Source organism: Moschus berezovskii, chromosome 14, assembly GCF_049115385.1.
Source record: "Moschus berezovskii isolate FMDL1 chromosome 14, NW_MosBer_1.0, whole genome shotgun sequence".
NCBI lineage: Eukaryota > Metazoa > Chordata > Mammalia > Artiodactyla > Moschidae > Moschus > Moschus berezovskii.
In genome coordinates this window covers 19672250-19685027 of record NC_142473.1, presented here as the reverse complement: position 1 = coordinate 19685027, position 12778 = coordinate 19672250, and positions in this window count along the sequence as shown.

Below are 12778 nucleotides of genomic sequence, written 5' to 3'. Positions count from 1 at the left end.
GCATCGCTGGTGGAGGATTCTGAGGAGCCCTTGGTGTACTCTGGACAAATCTGCTATAAGCTCAAGTGAGGCTGTGCCTCCGGGAAGCAGATTGAGTGTAGTTTTAACTTCTGAGGGAAAAAAAAAAAAAGCCACAGCAACTGAATCTGAAATGGTTCAGAAGAAATGTTTTATTTTATGTTTTTGATTTTTTTTATTGAAGGATGATTGCTCCACAATATTATGCTTATCTCTGCCTTTCATCAACATGAATCAGCCATATGGTATACACATGTGTTGTTTTATTTTAAAGAGCTTTGTACTCAGGGTAAATTCTCATTGTGGTGTATAGAATTAAAATGTACCATCACCTGTAAGGAATACCACAAAGTTAAATACCCTCTCAGAAAATAAGTGCTTGCGTGATGTTTTAATGGTAGGGTCTAATTTCCACCCTAAAATTTGCAGAAGTTTTCTTAAATTATGTTGTAGAGTGTTTTGTTGAGTGGTTTAAGTAGTTGTTAGAAAATAAAGAAAATTGAGAGCATCACATACGTGTTTATTGTTATTTGAATTTTAGTTGACATTTCATGTGAACTTCATTATTTAAGGGTTTTCAGCAAAAACTCTTAGCCCGACATCACTGTTTGAGTTATATTTCCAAAAGTGAACATTTCACTTATTCTTTTTTAAAATTGAAATACTGTTAATTTACAATGTTGTATTAGTTTCAGGTGTACAGCAAAGTGATTCAGTTGTACATGTATATTTACACATAAATGCATGCATGCATGCTAAGCCACTTCAGTCATGCCTGACTCTTTGCGATCCTGTGGACTGTAGCCTGCCAGGCTCCTCTCTCCATGGGATTCTCCAGGCAAGAACAGTGGAGTGGGTTGCCATGCCCTCCTCCAGGGGATCTTCCCAATACAGGGATCGAACCCATCTCTTAGTCTCCTGCATTGGCGGGAGGTTTCTTTACCACTAGCACCACCTGGGAAGCCCATATATACACACAAATATATGTATTCTCTTTCAGATTTTCTTATTCTCTCATGGAACTTTATTTCACTTGGTAGTAGCTTCTCTCGTCGTGATCTTGTCTCCTATTTCTTCCTAAACAATAGGTGCCATCAGAAGGGAACTTGCACAGGCTCCCATCCATCTGCCCACCTGAGGGCATGTGTGCGCATAGACCCTGGCCCTCCCCTTGTTACTGTAAACAAACTGTGCTCCTGTGGAATCCCTCCACCTGTGTACTAACTCCTGTTCCCTCTGGTCTATCCAGGATGCTGCTCTAACTGTTTATCCCTCTCCCTTCTGTGTCATCAATTTCCCTCTCACACTGGATTCTTCCCACTCATCAGCTTTATAAATATATTCTTATTTCTTCCATATTAAAAAAGAAACGTTTGTCCTCAAGCTCCTACCTTGTTTCTTTGCTCCTCACTACAGAAAAACTATATCAACTTAAAAAATAGTCACAATCCTAAAGTTGGGAGGTATGTTTTATCCATTGGGAATTTTTAGGACTTCACACCTGGGAGACGGCATCTCAAGTGACCCCGAAAGAATTGCTCTGAGGAGAGGGGTGGAGGAGTCAGGTTGTATAGGTTTGCAACAAAGGGCAGGTAGTCTGAACATCAAAAATATTTTTTAAGATTTCAAGAAATAAGATATCTCAAGGTATTTGGTGCTTTTCTATGTATGAGAAGATGCAAGAGTCGGACTCACTGAAGTCATTCCTTTCATAGGCATCTCAGCTCTCTGGGGCCAGTATCCTGTGTTTTTCACACTGAGTTCCTCAGGCCTCCCTGTACGGAGTGGCTGCGGTCTGATTGCTTCTGATGGCAGGGACTCTTCTCCTTCCTGAGTGCCCTGGAGGGCTGGAATCTGGATGACTGTAGCATCCTTGTTTATTGATATGACAGGAAATATTCCAGTTCTCAGCTTCTCAAGAGTCATCCGTGACCGATGTATCCAATTTCATATGCCACTCAGAATTTCACCACAACCATTACAGCAAAAATCACTTTGGTCAAAGAGGCAGTGACTTCTGTTAATTAAATCTGATGGTCAGCTTTCCGTCCTCGTCTTCGCTGACCTGTCACCGTATTTGACCCAGTTGGTCATTTCTTCCGTCTTGCGTCACTCCACGTGGCCTCTAGAGTTACACTCTCCTGGTTTCTCTCCTGCTGCGTCCAGCACTCATTCCGTTTCCTTTGCTGGTTTTCCCTCATCTTCTATCCTTTTCGTGTGTGAATGCCCCAGGGGTGCAAATATGGTGGCATGCAAAAATAGTTTGATTCAGGGAAGACTGGAGTCCAAATTCTTCTCCCAGGGGAGAGAGTGTGTAGAAGGCTGCAGAAGCAGGGAGGGGAGAGCAGACACTAATGCAGATCATATCAGAGGGCGCCAAGCACAGGCTTTTCCTAATTGAGAGCATTTGTCCAGGCTGGGCACAAATGCACCCAACATGGGATCCTTTCTAGTAACGAAAACCTTTGCTGGAGTGTAAGGGGTAGGGGGTGGTTAATGCATTACAGGCACAGTACCGAGACTTTACATACATATTAATCTTCCATGACAACTGTACAAATTAAGCATTATAATGACCATTCTACGGATGGTAAACCTGAAGATGAAAGATGCCATTTGGCTCACCAAAATTTATAAAATTAATTGTGAAGGGAGAATTTTCCTCAGGTGTGTTTGACTCCAAAGCCTGAGAGATGAACCATAAGACTCTACCACCTTAATAATAGGTACTAAAAGACTAAAAAACTTCTCCCAGAGTTCTTAGATGAGGGAGTACCTTATACACTTTAAAGCTGGCACTGTATGTAGCAAGACTTCAGAGGGAAAGCACTGCACAAATCCAGAGTGGTTGTGTTTTTGTGTTGATAACATGGTTTTCTTCCTTCTAAGTACAATGATGATGTAAAGTGCCACTAACTAACGGCCAACATGTATGAACCTACATGTAGCATGTTGATGAGGCAATGCTAAGGTTTATAGAACTCCTCATTCTTTTACCCACTTAAATAGTGGCCAAGGTGGTGGCTCTTTACCATTTTAACCCACCAGGGGGCACACAAGGACTGTTGGATGAGCTGAGTCCTTTGACTTTGCCCTGTTGCTCAGTAGTGTCTGACTCTGCAACTCCATGAAATGCAGCATGCCAGGCTTCCCTGTCCTTTATCATCTTCCAGAGTTTGCTCAGACTCATGTCCATTGAGTCAGTGATGCCATCCAACCACCTCATCCTCTGTCATCCCCTTCTCCTCCTGCCCTCAGTCTTTCCCAGCATCAGGGCCTTTTCCAATGTGTCGGCCCCTCACATCAGGTGGCCAAAGTAATGGAGCTTCCGCTTCAGCTTCAGTCCTTCCAATGTATATTCAGGGTTGATTTCCCTTAGGATTGACTGGTTTGATCTTCTTGTTGTCCAAGGGACTCTCAAAAGTCTTCTCTAGTGCCACAGTTTGAAAGCATCAGTTCTTCAGTGCTCAGCTTTCTGAGAATAGCCAGCCTCAAGTGAACTCCCAGAGGGCAACATGGATTAGGAAACTTTGGTTCCAACTCTTTCAGCTGAGGGATATAATAACTTTGCCTCTTTAAGACTCAGTTACCCAATCTGCAATATGAGAAGATGTTGGATTAAACCAGGGGTGCTAAACCTCGGAAACATCAGAACTTCCTATATTTAAAGACTTTATTAAAAAAGAAAAAAAGCAAACACCTGGGCCCACCTCTAGACATAGTGATTTTACTGGTTTGAGGTGAAGCCTGATCTTCATCAGGTGGGATCCTGATGATTACCCAGAGTTGAAGAAGACCGGGTCTAGGGCACTGGGTCTGAATTCCAGAAACACCATTTACTAGCTCTACAACTTTGGGCAAGTTACTTAACCTCTCTAAGCCTCAACTTGTCTACCTGTAAAGACATCTAACAGTGTCCATGTTGTCAGGTTGTGGTAAGGATTAGAAATGTCCAATCTAGGGCATCTGGGTTTAATCAAGAATGCCATGTTATTACAGTTCATGAGGAGAAAGGGATCAAGGGACATAATTTAGGCAACAAGTACTCAAAGGTCTGTGTAATGTGCCAGACGCTATAGTTCTGAATTCTTCTGAAATCTTGCTTAAGGAAATCTTAATGTTTTCTCTAGACACAATCAATCTATGAGTTGCTGTTTTAGGGAGAAGCGTTCTGGTTTCGCTTTTATTTGGGGAGTGGAAAGGAGACTCTGGAAGAAAGCACACTTGAAATACATTTCTACGACAGCCATGAATTTCACGAACCACAACTGACTGATGACCTCCGGCTGCGACACTCAGGGTCCACCGCGGTGCTGACTTTGAGAGCCGGCTCTCCCCAGCCTGCTTCTTGCCACTGACTGTAACAACGGAGGTGCTAGATTTGGGTCTTTTCTGCCCAACATGGGACTCTATTACTAAGCAGTCCTCTTTGACTGCTCTCAGAGCAGTCGATACCACCCTAATGACAGAAAGTGGAGAGTAACTTAACAGACTCTTAATGAAGGTGAAAGAGGAGAGTGAAAAAGCTGGCATAAAACTCAACATTCAGAAAACGAAGATCATGGCATCCAGTCATATCACTTCTCAGCAAATAGATGGGCAAACAATGGAAATTTTTGGCCAAGACTTTCTCAGAACCGCCCTGTAGTCTGGAGCTCTTCCTGCCCATCCCCTACTCCTCCCTGTCTCCTGTCATGGACCCCGATTGGCATCTTGGTCTGTATGCTCTCCCTACTTGTCCCACCTCCTCTCACCTTTGTCCTTCATGGGCTTTTCTCACAATTGTTGCTGTTTATTCACAAGTTGTGTCCAACTCTCTGACTCCACGGACTGCAGCACACCAGGTTTCCCTGCCCTTCACTGTCTCCTGGAGCTTGCTCAAACTCATGTCCATCAAGGCGGTGATGACATCCAACCATCCAACCATCTCATCCCCTTCTTCTCTTGCCCTCAATCTTTCCCAGCATCAGGATCTTTTCCAATGATCTTTCCATCAGGTGACCAAAGTATTGGAGATTCAGCTTCTATCAGTCCTCCCAATGAATATTCATGGTTGATTTCCTTTAGGATTGACTGGTTTGATGTCCTTGCAGTCCAAGGGACTCTCAAGAGTCTTTTCCAACACCACAGTTCAAAAGCATCAATTCTTCAGTGCTCAGCCTTCTTTATGGTCCAACTCTCACATCCATACATGACCACTGGAAAAAAACATAGCTTTTACTACTCAGACCTTTGTCAGCAAAGTGATAACTCTTTTTAATATGCTGTCTAGGTTGGTCATAGCTTTTCTCCCAAGGTGCAAGCGTTGCTTAATTTCATGGCTGCAGTCACCATCCACAGTCCACATCCACCATCCACAAAATCACCATCCTCCTGATTTTGGAGCCCAAGAAAATAATGTCTGTCACTGTTTCCATTGTTTCCCCATCTATTTGCCATGAGGTGATGGGACCAGATGCCATGATCTTCGTTTTTTGAATGCTGGGTTTTAAGCCAGCTTTTTCACTCTCCTCTCTCACTTTCATCAAAGGGCTCTTCTGTTTCACTTTGCTTTCTGCCATAAGGGTGGTGTCATCTGCATGTCTGAGGTTATTGATATTTCTCCCGGCAATCTTGATTCCAGCTTGTGCTTTATCCAGCCCGGCGTTTCGCATGATGCACTCTGCATATAAGTTAAATAAGCAGAGTGACAGTATGCAGCGTTGACGTGCTCCTTTCCAGATTTCTCACAATGAATCTCTGAAGTCTAACTCTGCCCTGGTGTCTGTCTCTTGAAGGATACAAACTGACACAACTTCCATGAACATTATGTTGTTTTTAAGTTTTTAATAAAAATAAGTTGATTCTTAATGTTAGGAATCCACTGGCTACAACATGGAATTTAAAAGAAAACTATGTACCTTGAGATGTCATATTTTAAAATTATTGGATTTCAAGTTAGTGATTTTCCATGGCACAGTTTACTGTTAAAACTTCAGCATCTCAGACATGAAATAGAAACTGCTTTTGAGAAGTGCTGTCAAAGGCCTGAGTTTTGTTCCTTGGATTAAAATGTACTTTTCACTTCAGTTTGACCCACTGTCTCCAGCCAAGATAATTCTACAGTCCCGACAAGAATGATGAGGAAAGGACTCCTTTTGAAGGAGAGAGTGAGGATGACTGAAGAACAAAAGATGAGATCAAGTTCCTTGAAAAAGCTTTTTAAAAAAAATCCTTAATTAATTTTAAAATTATAAAAAATAATAAATGTTCATTATGGAATATTTGTGTTGGAAAAAATACAATGTTGTGGAAAAAATCTTCAATACAGCTACCACTCAGAAGTATATTCTGTCAACGCTTTGATATATGCTTTTCATCTAATCTTTTTTTTTGGAGATATGGCTTATTTTACTTTTTTAAAAAAATATATTTTTTTTTTTCGGAGATATGGTTTTTTTTATTTATTTATTTTTTTATTGGAGGCTAATTATTTTACAATATTATACTGGTTGGTTTTGCCATACATTGACATGAATCCGCCCCGGGTGTACATGAGTTCCCCTTCCTGAACCCCACTCCCACCTCCCTCCTCTCCTTATCCTCCCTCTGGGTCATCCCCGCACACCAGCACCAAGCATCCTGTATCATGCATTGACCCTGAACTGGCAATTCGTTTCACATATGATAATATACATGTTTCAATGCCATTCTCCCAAATCATCCCACCCTCACCCTCTCCCACAGAGTCCCAAAGACTGTTCTATACATCTGTGTCTCTTTTGCTGTCTCGTATACAGGGTTATCATTTGCATCTTTCTAAATTCCATATGTATGCGTTGCTGCTGCTGCTGCTGCTGCTAAGTCACTTCAATCATGTCCAACTCTGTGTGACCCCATAGACGGCAGCCCACCAGGCTCCCCCATCCCTGGGATTCTCCAGGCAAGAAGACTGGAGTGGTTGCCATTTCCTTCTCCAATGTGTGAAAGTGAAAAGTGAAAGTGAAGTCGCTCAGTCATGTCTGACTCCTAGCGACCCCATGGACTGCAGCCTACCCGGCTCCACCATCCATGGGATTTTCCAGGCAAGAGTACTGGAGTGGCTTGCCATTGCCTTAGTATACTGTATTGGTGGTTTTTTTCTGGCTTACTTCACTCTGTATAATAGACTCCAGTTTCATCCACCTCATTAAAACTGATTCAAATGCATTCTTTTTAATGTCTGAGCTTACTCCTTGGAAGGAAAGTTATGACCAACCTTGATAATATATTAAAAAGCAGAGACATTACTTTGCCAACAAAGGTCCGTCTAGTCAAGGCTATGGTTTTTCCCATGGTCATGTATGGATGTGAGAGTTGGACTGTGAAGAAAGCTGATTGCCGAAGAATTGATGCTTTTGAACTGTGGTGTTGGAGAAGACTCTTGAGAGTCCCTTGGACTGCAAGGAGATCCAACCAGTCCATTCTAAGGGAGATCAATCCTGGGTGTTCATTGGAAGGACTGATGCTAAAGCTGAAACTGCAATACTTTGGCCACCTCATGCGACGAGTTGACTCACTGGAAAAGACTCTGATGTTGGGAAAGGTTGGGGGCGGGAGGAGAAGGGGACGACGGAGAATGAGATGGCTGGATGGCATCACCGACTCTGTGGACATGAGTTTGAGTGTACTCCGGGAGTTGGTGATGGACAGGGAGGCCTGGCGTGCTGTGATTCATGGGGTCGCGGAGAGTCGGACACGACTGAGCAACTGAACTGAACTGAAGCAATTTGAAAATGTTTATTATTAGCCTTTTATATTTTCCATTTATATTTTTCTTAATGTCTATAAGGCTTTATATTTTAAAGATATCAATACTTTGTCATACTTTTGTAGCTATGCCCCTAATTTATTATGTGCTTTTAAATTTTGTTTATGCATTTTTTTTAGCTTCAGAGATTTAAGGTTTATGTATTCAAATTACCACTGTTTTCTTTTAAGATTATGAAAGCACAATGGGATTTGAAACCTAGAAAATCTGTCTCTATCTAGAGATTTGATGGATATGACTATTTTTGTTTTAATTTCTTTTTCTGTAATGCTGTAAAGCCATCTAGATTATATTTTAGTGTAAAGTGAGGATCTAAACTGTTTTTGCCCAAACCTGGAAAGGAACTGATGGATTAAAAGAGAACCAAATAGAAGTCCTAAAAATGAAAAATAGAAGCATTGAAACAAAAATATCGGTAGATTTGTTAAGCAGTAGACTAAACATAGATGAACAGAGGATGAAGCAATTGGAAAGCAGACTTTGAGAAATCACTTCAAATGCAGTACAGACAGACAGCTGTGGAATGTAAAATGAGATACTTCACCATACATTTGGTAGAAGTTCCAGAGACAGGAAATACAAAGTAGGAGGTAGAAGGTGGAGGCAATTTTCAAGAGATAATGCCTTCAGATGTTCGAAAATTGAAATATACATTCTTAGAGTAAAAGAAAAAAATAATCAGAAAGGTTCCTACTTTATACAGTGGTATGAAATTGTAGAACATCAACTATAAATATAAAGGGAAGATCTTAAACCATTCCTGAAAAGAGGTATGCACTTGCAAATTGCCTGCAAGGAAGGACTGACACCTCCTGTAGACTTCACATTTTAAGAATAGATGAGCACGGTGAAAATCATAACAATATTGTAAAGCAGTTATCCTCCAGTTAAAATAAATTAATTAATTAAAAGAAAGAATATATGAGAAAAAACTGAATAGTGTCTTTAAAGTCTTGAGAGAAAAGATTAATGAAGCTAGAACTCTATGTGCAGCTAAATGATCATTGAAGAATGGGTGATGAATTAAAAAATTCATAGATCCACAGACCCTTGCTGGAAAAACTACTAAAGAATGTACCTCAGCATGACAGAAAATAAACCCATTGAGCAAAGCAAAGATGAGTAAAGAATATTAGCAAAACATGCTGTAAATTTAAGTTAATATTGGCTGTCTATGAAAACACATTTTTTATTTCCTGTTAATAAAAGTTGGAATCCATTATAGGCAACAAGAACCCAAGTGAGATGAAAATATTTAGAAGGAAGTTAGGCTTTACTCAAGTCCTTATCTTATTAGGAAGGAGATGGGGGACAACAGCTTTACACATGATTAGAAAATAACATTAAAATGCATGTAGATTTCTTCTAAAAGAATAAAAATACTATCCAAAGGAACTTCCCTGGTGGTCCAGTGGTTGAGACTCCATGCTCCCGTGAAGGAGGCCCAAGTGTCATCTCTGGCAGGGAAGTGGATACTGAAGGCAGCAACTAAAGGTTCCATGTGTCGCAGAAACTAAGGTCCTTGCAGAAACTAAGATCCGGTGCAGCCAAACACATATGGCTGCTGTGTGACACTATGGGGTGGGGATCCCATAGTCCCATCCCGTGTGGCATGGCCGAAGGGGAAAAGAAATACTGTTCATTACTTTGAATCAGTAGAAGGGAAGAAAAGAGGACACTTCAGTTCACTAGAGGATGAGAAAAGAGGAAGAGTAAAGAAAAAAGAACACGGTACAGAAGCACTAAATATGGTGCTGCTGCTGCTGCTGCTAAGTCGCTTCAGTCATGTCCGACTCTTGTGCGACCCCACAGACGGCAGCACTCAAAAATAAATGTAATATACTATATCTTAAAACTATTTATCACTGGGGAATGTGAGATTGGATCTAAAAAGTCCAGCAATATATTATATATAAGAGGTAGATCTAAAATGAATCAACATAGAAAGTTTGAAAGTGAAAAAATAAAGATGACTTTAGTTTAAATAGCCAAAATAAAGCTATTGGTATCAAACAAAGCAGAATTTGAAGTTAAAGGTAGGGATGTTACATATTTATAAAAGTAGCAAAATAAAATATCCAAGGAGATATTATCATGAATGAGTAGCTATGGATTACTGTAACTTTGAAATATAAAAATAAAACTAAAAGAATTACAGAAAGAAATTTACCAATTTCTTTATTCAGCTAAATGAAGAGACTCTAACTTGTGTCTCTCAAAAACTGATCAAAAAGACAAAATCATTAGAAATTATATAGGTTAACTGAAAAAATTGACACATATGATTTAACAATAGGCACAAAGCAAATGTGGACAAATTTCAAACGGCTGATATCATTTATGGACACTGTTCTAAACAGTTTGGAGTTTAAAGGAAATCACACTGGAAAAATATTTTTAATTAGAAAAGAGTACTACATAATAAAAGACCTGAAGGACAAAGTCAAACTGATGTTTATAAGGAAATGTATGGTTAAACGTGCATACTAGAAAACAAGACTAAAAATTACTTAAGTAAGCATATAACTGGAGAAAGCTAAAGAACAGAGAAAACCCAAAGAGTGAATTAGGAAATAAAGATACAAGTACGTATTAATGAAAAATAGCACAAATTTAAAAGTTCAATGGATTATGAGAAAAACTAAATCTAATTCTTTAGAGAAAAACAAAATCTAATTCTTTAACTTATTTTATTTTTTATTGTAGAAATTTCCAGAAATGGATAAAAGTAGAGAATGGTATAAAGAGCCTTCATTGCTCAAACTTTACAATTATCATGCTACTCTCAATCTTGTTTCAAAAATACTGAGTCACTCTTACACGACTTACTGTATATTTTAAAGCAAATCAAGACATCTTACAATTAAAATCTGGCTCTTTGCCTGGAAAAACTGGTAGAAAGAAGTTTTAGTCATAAACAAAAGTTTTAGATTCATAGACAAAAAGAGAAGACAGAAATAAAGCAATATTAGGGATAAAAAGGAGAAGGCAATGGCACCCCACTCCAGTACTCTTGCCTGGAAAATCCCATGGATGGAGGAGCCTGGTAGGCTGCCGTCCATGGGGTTGCTAAGAGTCAGACACAACCGAGCGACTTCACGTTCACTTTTCACTTTCATGCATTGGAGAAGGAAATAGCAACCCACTACAGTGTTCTTGCCTGGAGAATCCCAGGGACGGGGGAGCTTGGTGGGCAGCTGTCTCTGGGATCGCACAGAGTCAGACACGACTGAAGCAACTTAGCAGCAGCAGGGATAAAAATCACAATAGATTTTTTAAATATCATGAATATTTGAATACCTTTATGCCAATACTTTGGAAAATTTGAAAGAAAGGCATAATTTTCTAGAACTATGAAAAGTAAGACAATTTACTCCAAAAGAAATAGAAAAATTTAATATAGTATGGTGGTTAACAGCATAGATCTTGCAGCCAGATTGCTTGGGCTTGATTTTGGCTCTGCCGTTACTGTGTAAGCTTCAGCAAGATAACCTAATCTTATTTTTGTCTAAGTTTCCTCACATGTAAATGGGAATAATAACTACACAAGGTCAGGACTTCCTTGGTGGTCCAGTGGTTAGGACTCCAGAGATAGAGAGTTAGGACCAGAGATAGGGAGGACCTCTCACTGCTGAGGGCCTGAGTTCCCTAGTCAGGGAACTAAGATCCCACAAGCCAAGGGACACAGCCAACCCCTTCCCTCCGCCTCTTCCCTGCCAAAGCCCAAAGACTGTACTTAGGTCATAAGACTGTTGTGTCAATTAAATTTGTTATTGAAATGCTTAGATTAGAACAAGGGCCTGGCACCACGTAAGTATTTGTTGTTGTTTAGTAGCTAAGTCATATCCTACTCTTTGCAACCCCATGGACTGTAGCCTGCCAGGCTCCTCTGTCCATGGGATTTCCCAGGCAAGAATGATGGAGTGGGCTGTCATTTCCTTCTCCAGCATAAGTATTATGTCACTGCTAATATGGTAGTGACAAAATAACAAGAGCTCACTATTAATAGCCAACACTGTCCTCCCTAAAAAGGAAACAGAGCCAGAAAGATTTACAGCTGAATTTTACAATAGTCAAAGAACAGATAATTCCTATCTCATACAAACTGTTCCAGAGGGTACACAAAGAGACGAAGCCATTCAGTTTATTTTATGAGCCAATATAATTTCATTCCCAAGTGAGTCAAAGACAGTATAAAAAAGCAGACTACATACCAAATTCACTATAAACATCAGTGCAAAATGTCTAAGTAAAGTATTAACAGATTCAGGTTAGCAGAGTAGAATACATTTTAAAAATATAACCCAGCATAATTTATCCCAGAATGTACAGAAGTTTTAACTTAAGAAAATCTATCATGACATTTACTACGTTAGCAAGTTAAAAAGAATCCACGTGATCACTGAAAAGTGCACACTAAGCTTTTAAGAAAATTTAGAACTGATTTGTGATTTTAAAAGGCATTCTTAATGAAGTATAGACAGAAGAAAACTTGAATATCTTTGGCTTGGAAAAAGGCATCTAACAAAAACATATATCATATCATAATAAATTTTATCATATAAAATAAGTGCTTAGAAGCTTTTCTATTAGAGTCAAAAACAAGACAAAGATATCCACTACCACATCAATACTGTGTTACATATAACACCTAATATAATGTGTAAATACAGTATATAATACTCAATAATCATCATTTATTATATAATATACATTCTTGTTGTTCAGTTGCTAAGTCATTTCTGACTTTTTAGGACCCTATGGACTGCAGCACTCCAGGCTTCCGTATCCTTCACGATCTCCCTGAGTTTGCTCAAACTCATGTCCATTGAGTCAGCAATGTCATCCAGTCATTTTATCCTCTGTCAGCCCCTTCTCCCCCTCACTCTCAGTCTTTCCCAGCATCAGGGTCTTTTCCAACATATAATATATGTATATATAACAGATACATATATATATAACAGAATATAT